The sequence below is a fragment of the Bombus vancouverensis genome, unplaced genomic scaffold (assembly GCF_051014615.1).
Source record: "Bombus vancouverensis nearcticus unplaced genomic scaffold, iyBomVanc1_principal scaffold0031, whole genome shotgun sequence".
NCBI classification, from domain to species: domain Eukaryota; kingdom Metazoa; phylum Arthropoda; class Insecta; order Hymenoptera; family Apidae; genus Bombus; species Bombus vancouverensis.
Window position 1 is genome coordinate 185787 of NW_027468922.1, and position 13920 is coordinate 199706.

General features: G+C 38.9%; 1 pseudogene; it reads right to left on the reverse strand.

Moving 5' to 3' along the window:
- On the reverse strand, nucleotides 1-13694 carry LOC117164026 (RRP12-like protein; annotated as a pseudogene).
- Between the last annotated feature and the right edge of the window lie 226 nt (nucleotides 13695-13920).

Sequence of the window (13920 nt, forward strand, 5' to 3'; positions counted from 1 at the left end):
TTATGGCACAATGTGCTTGCCAAATTTCCTATTCGTGTCAATCATGACGCCAAGATATTTCGTGGCCTCTACCGTGTTGATAGCCATGCCGTCCACATTCAGGCCGATAACTTTGGGCGCCCTCATGCCCGTAATGAGGATTATTTCCGTCTTCTCCTTAGCCAGCGTCAAACCCACTCTTGCACACCCATCGCACACTGTTCTCATGATCTCCCTTACTATTCCGCTAACGCCTCCGTTTTTCTTCACGGCATATGCGATTGCCATGTCATCTGCAAACGCGACCGCCTTAAACATTACCCTGTTATCTAGCCTTTCCAACAACCGATCGTAGACTATGTTCCATAGGAAAGGCCCCAGCACAAATCCTTGCGGAACTCCAGCCGCAACCAGGTACTCCACCGTACCAAACTGGTTGCTGACGATTATCCTCCTGTCCGTCAGGTAATTTTTTACCAGTCTAATGATCTTGCAAGGCAGCTACCTCCTGGTCAGTTCGTCAACAATGCTGTTCCAACTAAGGGTGTTGAATGCATTCTTGATGTCCAACGCAATCATCAAGCATACCATCCTTTTCTTCTTGCAGGTGTCCGCGAATTTAATCACCTGTGTGATCGCGTCCACCGTACTCCTTCTTCTCCTGAACCCATATTGTCCCCTATGAAATGGGTCCACTCCCATACATCTTTCGATAATCAACTTGAGACACTTCTCCCACACTTTGCATAGTTCGATAAAATAATGAAAAGATATCTGAATAGAACTCTGGTCAACCCGACTTTATTCCTTCGTAATAGGGGCTTACACCTAGCCGACCATACGTTCTCTACGCCACATGGCGACGCAGCGAAGCACATCTCATGCGCGTGCGCGTGCTTTCTAGCGCTTCAACGGGCAAGATGGCATCAAATGCCTCCCACGTGCATATATTAATTAAGTATTACGCATCGCGCGACCGTAAAGTGTCGCGGCCCTACGAGTGCAAACATCTAACAAACAAATGTGCCGCGTCGTGCGTGATCGTATACGGCGTCAATTACCAATTACCAATTGATAATTTCCCGATTACCAATTGATAATCGTTGACAACTTTTACTAACTTGCATCGGCCATATCGACGCGTGACAGTGCGTCTATTCTCATGCCATTTTAATCCTCCATCGTTCATTGTATGCAACGAAGAAACATACGAAGAAGTACTTACGCTATCCGCCTAACCACTCGCAACTCGGCCGCGCGTGGCATGTCCCTCTCCTCCGTCAATGTCTACAAACGGCGCACCATCTCACATCCCCCGGTATCTCATCTCTAATTACTGGTATTATGCCCCCACACGTTAACTCCTAATAATTTCTTACAATTTCTTATGAGCAGTAAGCAGTAAGTACCCGGCTTCCTCGCCAACTGATATACCCACTTGATTCATTCTCATTTTATTATCATAGGTATCAATCCTGTGTCAACGCCGTTAGCCGCGCTGGAAACACTCGTTCCCGGCCGATCACGAAAGTTAAGCAGCAGCGGTCACGGAGCGGTCTAGGATGGGTGACCGCTCCGTGAGGCGTTGACGAAAAAAGGAAGGAGGCGCACCGAAGCCAATTTTTCCGGGACCATCCAAGGAGCACGAGGCAGGCAGAAGCCCCCGGGACACAGGACTACCCTGGGAAAACACCGATGGATCTGATATTTCTTATAGTCGGGTGGCGGCTGGCCGGTGCCCGCGACACTAGCCAGTTCGCCGATCCGGTGCGGAAATTTCGGAGAAGTTGGTGGCCCCCACGGAGTCCTGTGAGCATCCCGACGGATCTGATATTCTCTCATAGACGGATGGCAGCTGGCGGTGTCCGCGGCACCTGCCAGTGCGCCGATCCGGTGCGGAGAATTTTCGGAGAAGTTAGTGGGCCCCACGCCTGCCAGGACCACGTCGAACCAGGAAGAGGCGTCAGGGGACGGGGTCCCAAGATGACGCAGCAGGAGCGAGGCGCTGGGGGGCGTGGTTCCCCCCCAGCGGTCCAAGAAGAGCAGGACGCCTCCCTTCGACAAAGAAGGAGAGATAGACGCCCGGGGGCAACCGGAGTAATTCGGGAGAGATCCCGGGTGCATCTCGACTCAGGCGTCAGGACAGGCCACCGTGGAGGTTTTAGCCGGTAAGAATCCGGCACTACCCAGCGCCCTCTCCCCGGAGGGGCGCGGGGTGCCTATGAAGGTTTCCTCCACGAAAAAAAAAAAAAAAAAAAAAAGGTATCAATCCTGTGTCGCGTAAAATTAAGATAAAAATAAGACACTTGTCAATTTCCGAACAGGAGATCGAGTTCTTTTTATTTTTACTCAATTTGTACAATATTATTTTCGGTTCGCGATGATACACTTTCGATACTTGGGTTAGTTAAGAATTTTTTAGACTGACTGGATGATTTTGAAGGGAGCATTTATATTCTTTTATTCGTTGCAGTGGGAGAAGGCTTTGCTTGTACTTATCATGTATTTCGGAGAACGACTGGAGTGACCGAATGCCAACCAGGCGGCTGAGAACGGATGCTGACCGGACGGTCACACGTGATAAGGCGCTCGGAATTTTGGTTTATCATATGGCTTGCCCGAATTTCACCTGTGACATTCCCCCTTCTTAGATTGAACTTGGTCTCTTCAGAAGTTTTCTTCAGATGACTTTTGTGGAATCGAACTTGACGTGGCTTGAAAATTACAGCTGATTCCTCCTCTTCATCTAAGTGGTATGTGTTGGTTGGAATATAGATGTTGGGTGTTGAGGCCAGGGTGAGTGATACTGGTGGGACTGTCGCATCGTGGCTGTTGATTACGGTTTCATTTCGGCAGCAAAATAGATTGATACATAATTTGTTCGGTATACATTTCCTGATGCATTTGAATATCCCTATTTTGTTTAATCCATATATACCTAGTATGCCTAATGCTATGTACCCTAATATCTGGAGCGTGGTTAGTCCCCAATACTGTATATTTTTTATTCTATGTTCGAAATTAAGAGTTTCTATCTCGTCGCCTATTTTATCGATCGTTGTTTTATAGCCTTGTAAATTATCTATTATCTTCGGTGCTCGCTCGAGTTTATCTAACAGATGAGTGAAACTATCGTTTGTTTTGACCGCTAGGGTTTTTGTTTCGATTTCGTATTTGACTTCGTTTGTTGTTTCGCCCTTACGCGTGTGTTCGTCTTTGTAGAATATATCGCAAGAAGTGTTGGCTCTTATGATGGAAGGCTTGTCAAGTTTTTGTAAGGTATGTTTCGTTTGACAAATTGTGTCTATTTCTATCGGATTTGCTGGTATCGCAATGTAACAGTTGCTAGTTTTGAGCGGTATAAAGCTAATGTCTTCAATCTTAAGTACAGTTGTTTGACAATGTTCAATGTGTGGTTTGAAGTTTATTATTTCGCTGCGACAATCGGTTCTTGAGTTTTTGTCATGGATTGGTAGTGTTTGTTTGCATATAGTGGTTCCGGCTCGATTCTTACAAAGTTTGTTGAAATGCTCGATATCAGCGTTTATAAATGAAAGACCTGAGATTAAATATATCTGATGTTCGACTACTGGAGCCAAAAATACTCCATTTCTTTTACTCGGGATAGGATATATCTGTAATATGTTCCATTCTGTGTTAGAGACTAAAGGTACTATGATTTTGAAAAATATTTTGTAATCTATTGTGAAGATTTTAAGATCACTGATGTCGAGTATGAATTGAAAGTGTTCGGTTTTGGCAGAAATCGCGGGGTTGTACATCTGGCTACCTATTGCCTTGGCGTAATTTTCTATGAATTCATCGGGGTCGAGTATTTGTGGACTAATTATTCCTTGTTTGCCTAATATCATGACGTTAAGTATTTCATCTAATTGGAAGTGTAAAGTTTGCATCGCGGTGTCGACTTTCATGATCATCTTAAGCATAAATCTATCGATATTTGTCTGTTGTTGTAGTTTTAATATATAACTATATGATTTCTCTAAGTAGTTTAGGTTTTCTGAGTTTATAATTTTTCTAATAAGTGCTGTTTGATTAGCTATTATGGTCTTGATTTTATTATTATCATTATTATTATCATTTATTATTATCATATTGTTTATGATCGTAAGATCGTCATCGTCGAGATTTCCGAACAGACTTTTCGATACGGAACCTATGATGTTGAGTAAACCTCGTGTGCTTCAGGTATGTGTTAACGCTTTCAAGTGTTTTGCGAGTTGTTTTAGGTTATTGATACGATTTTGTAATCCGCCTAATTCTTCAACGTATTGTTTGCTGATTACACGTGAGTCTATTGTTAATTTATATGATTCTATTGTGCTTATCTGTTCGTATATGTCGCTAGTGTCTAATCCTACTATTGGCAGTATCTCTGTATAAATATCCTTTTCCTATGTTTTCTACGAATACAGAGTTTCCTTCTAATGGCGTAATATTTATTTGCGCGGATACTATTCCGGCAAAGAGGATCGTCGACCTGGAAAGTAAGGTTTTAAACGATTACCGTGTATCTTTTTGTCTTGAATCAGACAGTATGGAGTACATACTTTATCAATCGTGTATGGTCCTAACCATTCCGCATCAAGTTTATGCCTTTTATGATCGTTATGTATTAAAACGGAGACTCCTTCTTTGAAAACTGATTGAGGTTTTATAATTTTACGTTTTTTATCGCGCTGATATCGCTGTTTACTTTTAATCAATGTTTCGCGAGCGTTTCGGAGTCTAGAGTCCCATTCCTTTTTGCGGAACGTGACTTCGTCTGCGTATGTGCGTTGGGGATTCTTGGATATTGTGGAGGGAAGATTGGCTTGGTGTCCGAATGTGAGTCCGAATGGCGTGTAACCAGTGGAGTCGTGTATCATTGTATTATATGCAAGGCATACAAAGTTAAGTTGATCGTCCCATTCTTCATCCGAATTTCGCTGTATCGATTTTAACATGTCTGTTACTACTGCGTGTGTCCGTTCTAAAGATCCGTTACTTTGTGGGTGCAAGGATGTCGTTTTGATATGTTTGATTTTAAACGCGTCTTCGTACTGTTGCATTAAACTAGATATAAAATTCTGTCCGCGGTCAGTTAATATCTTTTTTGGAGCGGAAAGATGTAAATGTAACGATTGAGGAGTGCGTTCCAAATTGTTTCCGTTTGCTGAGTTTTTAGTGGTACGAGTATTAAGTATTTTGTCAGTTCGTCATGTATGGATAGATTGTACTGATTGCCTTTCTTCGTCTTTTTCAGTGGGCCTAATAAGTCCATATCAATTTTATCGTTTGGTTCGAGGAGTGTGTCGGTGATACAAGGTTCTTCGCGCGGTCTGATACGTGTAGTTTTAGATGTTTGGTAGGTGTCGCATGATTCTATATGTTGTTGTATGCGTTTCATCAAATCTGGTACTCTGTGCCGTTCACGAATGCGGTCGTATGTCTTTTGTATACCGGGGTATCCTACTAAATGGTGATTTTCTTTTAATAATTCGTCTATTTCTTCGGCGCTATATGTTTGGATTGGTTCCCATGCAAAATTTAATTCTTTTACTGTGCCGTTCAGGAATAATAAAATTCGTTTGATCGCGTTCTTCTCGGTTTCTTCGTCGCCTATACCTATCTTCTAGTTTGTATGAATAATTTCGCTTAATTTAGTTAACCATTCGACTCTGTCGTAATTTCCAAGCTCTGTTTTGGATAATTGATAGAAAGATTTACGGTTCGGAGTCATTTTGAGAATTTTGGGTAACGCGTCGGTAGATTTTTCCCAATCGTGAAACTTTTTGTCGAGTTCTATGTTCAAGTTTTCGCGTCGACTGGTCAGAATATGTATTCTAGATAGTGTGTCGGCTGCAGTGTTATTTTTTCCTTTCGTATATTCTATGTCGTATTCGTATTCTTCTAGTTTCAATCGCCATCTCATCAAGCGTGATGAGGGGTCTTTGCAATTCTGTAGCCATTTTAGTGCTTGGTGATCGGTTCGGATGAGGAATTTCCGCCCTAACAGATATTGTCGGAGGCGTTTCATGGCCCATACTATTGCTAAAAGTTCTTTTTCTGTGGTGGAATAATTTCGTTCCGGTGGGTTTAGAGTTCGCGAGATATAACAACATGGATGTCCGTCCTGTGATAAGATTGCACCTATACCTTCGTTACTGGCGTCAGTCATTAATGTGAATGGTTTCGCAAAGTCTGGGAATTTTAGTACGGGTGATGAACAGAGTTTGTCTTTTAATGTCTGGAATGCTTTCTGGGTTTTATCTGTCCAATGAAATGGTGTCTCCTTTTTTGTAAGTTCGGTCAATGGTTTCGCGATTTTAGAAAAGCTTCTGATGAACTTGCGGTAATAACCTGCTAGTCCTAAGAACGATTTGATGTCTGTGGGATTACGTGGCTGTTTGAAATTGCTAACGGCTTCTAATTTTTGGGGATTTGGCTTTACACATTCGGCGGTTACTATATGTCCGAGATATTCTAATTCTGGTTTGAGAAATTCGCATTTGTCCGGCTGTATTTTGAGTCTGAGTTCGCGTAGGCGTTGCAATACTATCGCGAGGTTGCTATTGTGCTCTTCAATCGACTGTCCGAATATTATAATGTCGTCTAAATATACGAAGCAATGTTTATTTATGAGTCCTCTTAGCGCGGTATCCATCATGCGTTGAGATGTTGCAGGTGCATTCTTTAAACCGAATGGCATTCTATTGTAATGGTAGTGTCCTTGTGGTGTGGAGCATGCTGTGTATTTCTTAGAGTCTGTGTCCATTGGGATTTGATGGAATCCGGAGGATAAATCGAGGGCTGAGAAAAATTTTGCGTTGCCTAGTTGGGATAGTATGTCGTCTATGTCAGGTAATGGATATGCGTCCTGGTCAGTTAGTTCGTTTATTTTTCAGAAGTCTATTACAATTCGCCATTTCTGTTTCCCTGAGGCGTCAGCCTTTTTTGGTACTACCCAGACTGGTGAATTGTAAGGAGAATCAGATGGTTCTATGATGTTCTTTTGTAGCATTTCGTCCATTTATCGTTTGATTTCTTCTTTATGGCATTCAGGCGGTCGGTAAGATTTTGTGTTAATGATTTTATTTTCTTTTAACGTTATTGTGTGTTTAGCAAGGTTAGTGTATGGTAATAAGTCGGTCTCTAGATTGAATACGTCGAGGTAAAACAGCAATATCTTTTCGATTGGTTCACGGTGAGTTTTCTTTGTATGCGAAAGTCTGACTAAATCTTTAAACGTGGAGACTTGATCGTACGTGTTTGAATTTTCGATAAAATTAGTCATTTTGACTGGACACTCACCACCATTGATAAAGCATGTCGTTGTCGGTTTTCCTTCCAGGTAGACTGTTTTTGACACTGCTTGTTTTGGAGGTACGTCGTTTTCCTGTTGCAATAAAAGTATATTATTGTCACGTTATAATTGTTGATTTGAGAGTTCAAATTTGGATTTAGATAGGGCTGGTAAACCGAGTATGCTGTCTTCTATAATTGGAAAGTTGTCTTCTACCACAAAGAATTCTAGAGGTTTGCCAAATAGTTTTATCAAAGCGTGTTCGTTAGTTTTAAATTTAGAGTGTCCCATCGAGAATTTTCGTTCTTTTGTATTCTTGGTCGTAATAGGCATCTTCGCTTGAGTATATTAATTCCTGCTCCGCTGTCAATGAGGAATTTATATCGTTGTCCGTCGGATCGTAAAAGTACTGTGGGTAGTCTTCCTGTTGTGGCGTTAATTCGTAAGTCTGGTATATTGGTTTCTCTATTTCTTCCTTGCTTGTCTCGAGATTGTGGACTGCTGGTGGTCTCGGAAATTGGCTGGGTATTCGAAAATTTCTACATTAACTGGAGACATGTCCGATCTGATTGCATTTGAAGCATTTTAATTGTGTACTTTGGGCAAGTGGTATTTGTTCAGTTTGTCGGAAGCTTCTTGGCATTGGACTGGGTGTTGGAGTTGGTTTTCTAATGATTGAATAGGGATTATTGGTTGTTAGTCGTCGCTGCTCGTGGAGTCGTAATCGTTCCATTGGTTTTGGTCGTCGATTTCGATCTTCCCTGAAGATGCGCTCGATGTCGGTGGCTTTCTTTACGACTTCAAGGATATTGTATGGTGGATTGGCGAGTAGTAATTGTCCTATTTCGCTTTTCAGGCCTCGAATAAAATCGATTACGGAGTCTCTTAAAATCCTGTCGTTCATAGCCCGTCTAGTAATTTCGTCACAGTATTCGTTCGTTATACTGTATTGTAGCTTATTGAGTGCTCTGCGGAACCTGATGATATAACTTTGCACACTTTCGTCGTGACGCTGTCTCGTTTCGCGTAGCTGGTCTTGTTGTTCTCTAACAGTATCTTGGGTGGCTACGTTTCGTCGTAGGGCATCGTACAGGTGTCCGTATTCGTTTATTGGTATATTGCGGATAGCCATTGCGGCTTTACCCGCGATTTTCCCGATTTTGATCATTTTTAGTAGTAGCGTGGGTTCGCTACACATGGCTCGCAATTCACGTACTTCCGATATCGTCTTCGCCGTTTAATTGCGGAATACATGCTTATAATAAATAAGAATACAAAGCACTTAAACTATCTCATTCACTTATAGTAAATAAGAATACAAAACACTTAGCAGTAATCAATCTGTTTCGACCATTCGCGGGGAGACGCGATCGCGAGGAAGCACGTCAACGGGAGTCGTAAATTCCCATTACGATTGGATAATCGACGCCACGAAATGATCGATCCCCTGATTTCGTTTGCGATAATAGGGGTGGTTAAATTGATTTTACACTGAATTAACGAATACAATTAATGTTTATTCCAACAACTTTTTGACTAGAAATGTACAATTAATTCGATTGATAGCTAGAGTAACGAGGTGTTGTACGCGACGCACGCTTAGATGTTGAAGGTTCAAAAAAACGTATAAAGACTAACTTTCTGTAACGATGATGCAGCGGAGGACACTTGCGATGGGTGCGTCTAATGATGCGAGAAAAGATGATTTGTTAAGACCAAGTTCTTGTTGGGAGAGTGAGGGAAGGACTTCTCTGGTAATAGGTTAATTTTCTGGATTGGTGGTGGAAGAGTGGAGGAAGGGTGTTAACCGTCCCGAGAGAAAGTTGCTAGTGTAAAACATCGTATATGAGAAAGACGAACTTTTCCTATCTTTCCGTAGTAAACAATAACCTTTAGACAGTGACTTAGTGCAGATGTTTGGTTCGGTCTGAAGGACCTTAGAAGTTCCTCTAAGATTTATGATCGGCTCTTAAGACTATTGAAGGTACGCAGTGAAGGCGTGCGGACATCTGGTTGCCATCCTGTCCGCGGTGTGTGGCCTGTTCTAGAAAGAATGTCGCACGACGTAACACAATCGTTGTAAAAAACCCATCACGTATTAAATAGCTACCAGCTAACCTTATAAGGCACCATTTCATATTAACTTAATAAAAGTAAGGTAGCAACCTATCCCCATAATACTCGTTTTTACCTCTTTCAGGTATCGCCACCTCCTTCGCAGTATACACTCTGCTTCACAGAAACAGTTGAGTTCCACTCAATTACTTATGATATAAAAATACAAACCACTTAACGTAGCCATCTTTATAAGTACAAGTCACTTAATCTAGAGAAGTAAATTATTATTAATATACATAGCTACACAGTCTAGGCTAGAGGAATCCATCTCAATGTCAATTTAATATAATTATTAAAAATTTACTATAGGTTATATATTACTATTATACCTTGATACTTCAATGTGGATCCACTCCTTACGCTAACGTTATCATAACTATCGCTATATTTACGTTTTTTATCCATTGCTTGCGACATGGCTACAGACTGAACATCATCTTCTGATCATGTAACATAAAAATTCATTGGCTTCGTTCACTTGTTTCTTTGAATTACTTTACATTTTTCTACAATTCCTAACCCCAATCTAACCCCAATTCGTCTTCTGAATAATCGTCTTCTGAATCACTGTGCAACAAAAGCGCAGATTTCTTCTTTCTCTTGGGTTCTGGTTCATTATCTTTCTCATTATCTACTGTGATAGTAAGACGGCCATCAGACGTAATCTTAAATTCACGATCTTTCCGTTTTATAGCTGCTATTTTTGAATTAATAGCGATTATAGGTTGCGTTGCTAAAAAAGTATTTTGTAAATCTAATTCCAACTTCGACTAATCGAATTTTGAAAAATATCTAGACTTACTTGATATATTTCGAGCAGCCGCAGGATCAACGAGATCAACGATCTCTTCATTCTCATGAATCCAGGCTTCCTTTCGCGATGTTCTTTTCTTCCTTTTCTTTGACTCTTCATTGCCCATATCTTCGTCGAACTCATCATCGCTATCCGCCAATATTTCTTCTATACTGAATTTTGATAAAGATTGTAGAGTTGTTTCGGTTTAAGAAAAATTCCGTTTAAAGGAAAATACAAAGTTACCTTTTAGGTTTTCTCTTTGCATTGAATTCAGCATCCTCGTCATTTTCTTGTTTTTTCAATTTCCTCAATTCTTTTTTCTTTTTCTTCGCTTCTTCTGCCTTATTCATATTTTTTAATCTCTTACGTAACATCGCATTGGAAGCTGGAATCATGCCAAAAATTGTTTCCATTCCGTATTCTCTTATTAACTGTACCAGAATATCGTATTTTTTGTCTGAAATGCGTATGGCAGTCATCATTCATTGCACATAAAGCGCCTATCTGCAAATTCACTTATTCGTTTTTTTATTGAGATATACGGGATTTTGTTACTACCTGTTATTATTATTAATTAAACGCCTTTGTTACTAACCAACAATTTTAAATTCGAGGCAGCAATATGAGATGGCATCACAGTAATATATATTTTGATGTATGACAATGCAGCTTCTGCAATTTCTCTTGTCAGACTTGCAATTTATTTTTATACGAAATATTTATTTTGACTTTAGTTTGAAATAAACTGTACCGTTGTAATGATAAGTGATAGAAGAAAGTGCCAGCAAGGATGCGGTACAATACTTTTGTATATTTTCTATCGCACCACTCAAACCAACCATGAGCATATTAACATAATCTTTAAGATGTGTAGGATTTCCTAAAAATTTCTCGGCAATAATGTTTAAAAGTTGATATGCAGAAGTTCAACATTTCGCATTTAACTCTTTTAAACTCTTTATTGCTTCGGGCACAATGGCTTCGAAGAACTTAGTTTTCTCAAGTTGTGGATGAATTTTTATGAGATGAATTAAGCATCTTAATCGTACCTAATTAAAAAATGAGTAAGGCTTATTTGTTAAAATTTTCATAAGAAATTGATATTATAGAACAACGTTTGTAAAATTAGCACATACTCCTCTGCTTGGCTTTGCGACTTCAGTAGCAGAGGATTATTATTATTAATAATTTTTGTATCTCGCGTCTGTATTGCACTACAAACTCTTTACACGTTTCCTTCTCACTGCCACATATCTCTTCTAAAAACCCGAAAGAACATACAAATAAAAAATAATTTTTGTTTTTGCAGAAAAGATAGTTAAAATATTTAATTCCAAATATATTAAAAAGTTACCTATACGCTTTCTTCTGTTCCTTGGTTTTAGAAATTTCTTTAAGAAGTGGTACACACATATCGTAAAACGTCCTTAATCTATTAATGTCAGTATGATTAATAAATAATCTTATTATATCGTGAATACTTTCTTTGAAAAAATCGTCAATATCAGGTTCTTTCAACTTAAATAATGCACGATCGAATAATTCGTGTACCAATTCTTTATCCGTAATTGTAAGATACACCTGTAATTGTACAAAATATTAGTTAATCTCTTTAAAGAAAATTACTCCTTCTATTCACAAATTACTCTTATTGTATCAAACGTGGCGAAGCGTTGTCCTTCTTCGTCAGTTCCAAGTGGCTTAGTAGTGTATAGATTTAAAAACAATGGTAAATAATTCTTTGCAAATCTAGCTAGTTCGTGTATATCTTCTTTTTTGTCGTCTTCGACTGCTTTCGTTATTAATCTTTGTAAGGCAGACGTTATCGACGTCCTTAAATTCTTTCTTTCATTTAAATTTGTTCCTAACAGTTTAAATATATTCTAAACAAGATAAAAGTTATCTCATGGATACTTGATACTATATCTTTTATATTTATCTCTGTTATATACCTTGAAATTATCTTTCATATCAGTAGCGTTGTTGCATATACTTGGTAAAATAGCCCAGACTTGGTAAACGAGAAATTCGTAAGTTTTCCTGCGTACAGGTGTTCGGTTGCTTTTTTTCTAAAATTGAGTATAATTATCATTCAAAATATCAATATAAGATAATTTATACTCTTATAATAAAGATAGATTACAATACTTACTCGCACAATGCAACGATAGGTAGCAATGCTTCCGTGAAGAAAGTATGTGACCCACTTAGCACACAATCTTTCAATAATGGTAGTAGCCAAGTTATTTTTAAATTAATCGCATTGTCTGATACCTATAGAATAGAGATTTATATTACTGTAATTATAAAATAAAGTTTTTTTTCTAAGCATAATCCGGTTCATATAGAATTACTTGCCTTCAATGGAATCAAATTTAATACTGTCTCCGGTCCTAGCACTCTTATCGCAGCCCCAATAGCGTACTCAGCGTCATTTTTCCACGCAAAATTGTAAGAATCACGTTACTCAGCAAGACTTTTTAATATCTCTATTAATTGCGGACTTCTCGCTTTACCAGTTGCCTGTAATAAAAGGAAACGTTGAAATGTACAACATTGACAAATGGGTAAGAAGCAGAAAATCGATATTACCTGAAACAGTAGGGCTATTAAATGAAGAATATGATACCAAGCTTCCAAATATTGATAACCTAATGCTTGATGGATCATAAAAGTTATCTGATTGATAGTGTCCTTATATCTAAAAGTATGATATAAATGATGAAATATAAATTATAGATACGAAAAATAATAATTAAATCTAATCTTACGTTTTCATTGATTCTTCGGTTTCACATATTTTACCGACACAATTCCGTAATAAAATTTTTATCGTGTGCGAAGAACCAGATATAACTTCCGATTTGTTATTTTATGAAATAAAATTATAGTTGTTATTTCGTGCAAGCGTTGCCAGGGTCACCTTGCTACTGTTGCATTGAAAAATCTGACCCAAATCTAAACCCAATACATTGATGATACTCGCTCTTAATTGAGTTATAACAGATACTTTTCGCAGCCTCGTATATGCAGTTGCGCTCGGGCTGCTTCGAGTTTTCTCATAGTTATAAAGTTATAAACATTTACTCGCATTTTTCTTCTTTTTTCTAAAGATAAAAATGAATCAATTCAATGCGTATCTTCGATTTAAATCAAAATTCATGGTATCATTATTTACCTTTTGTTTAATGCTGCTCTTGACAAAGGTACATAAGCATATGGATTTGGTTTTCCTTTCCTTTTAACATCACCTCCAGCCTTTGATGCTTTATATTCCGCTCCTGGTATACATTCTGTTCTTGATTTTTTCAATGGTCGATGTATTCCAGACCCTCCTGCTACGGATACCAAAATTGTTATTAAACAACAGACCAAAATTTACTATAGGTTATATATTACTATTATACCTCGATACTTTAATGTGGATCCACTCCTTACGCTGACGTTATTATAACTATCGTTATATTTACGTTTTTTATCCATTGCTTGCGACATGGCTACAGACTGAACATCATCTTCTGATCATGTAACATAAAAATTCATTGGCTTCGTTCACTTGTTTCTTTGAATTACTTTACATTTTTCTTGTCACGTCCCGCGCTGCGCACGCGCCGTAACGTAGGCTAAAACTATCAATAGCGCGAGTGAGCGTTCCAATTTGAAATTTAAATAAATTTTAACAATTTGTATAAACCAAATTCGAACCTCACAACCCCCACGG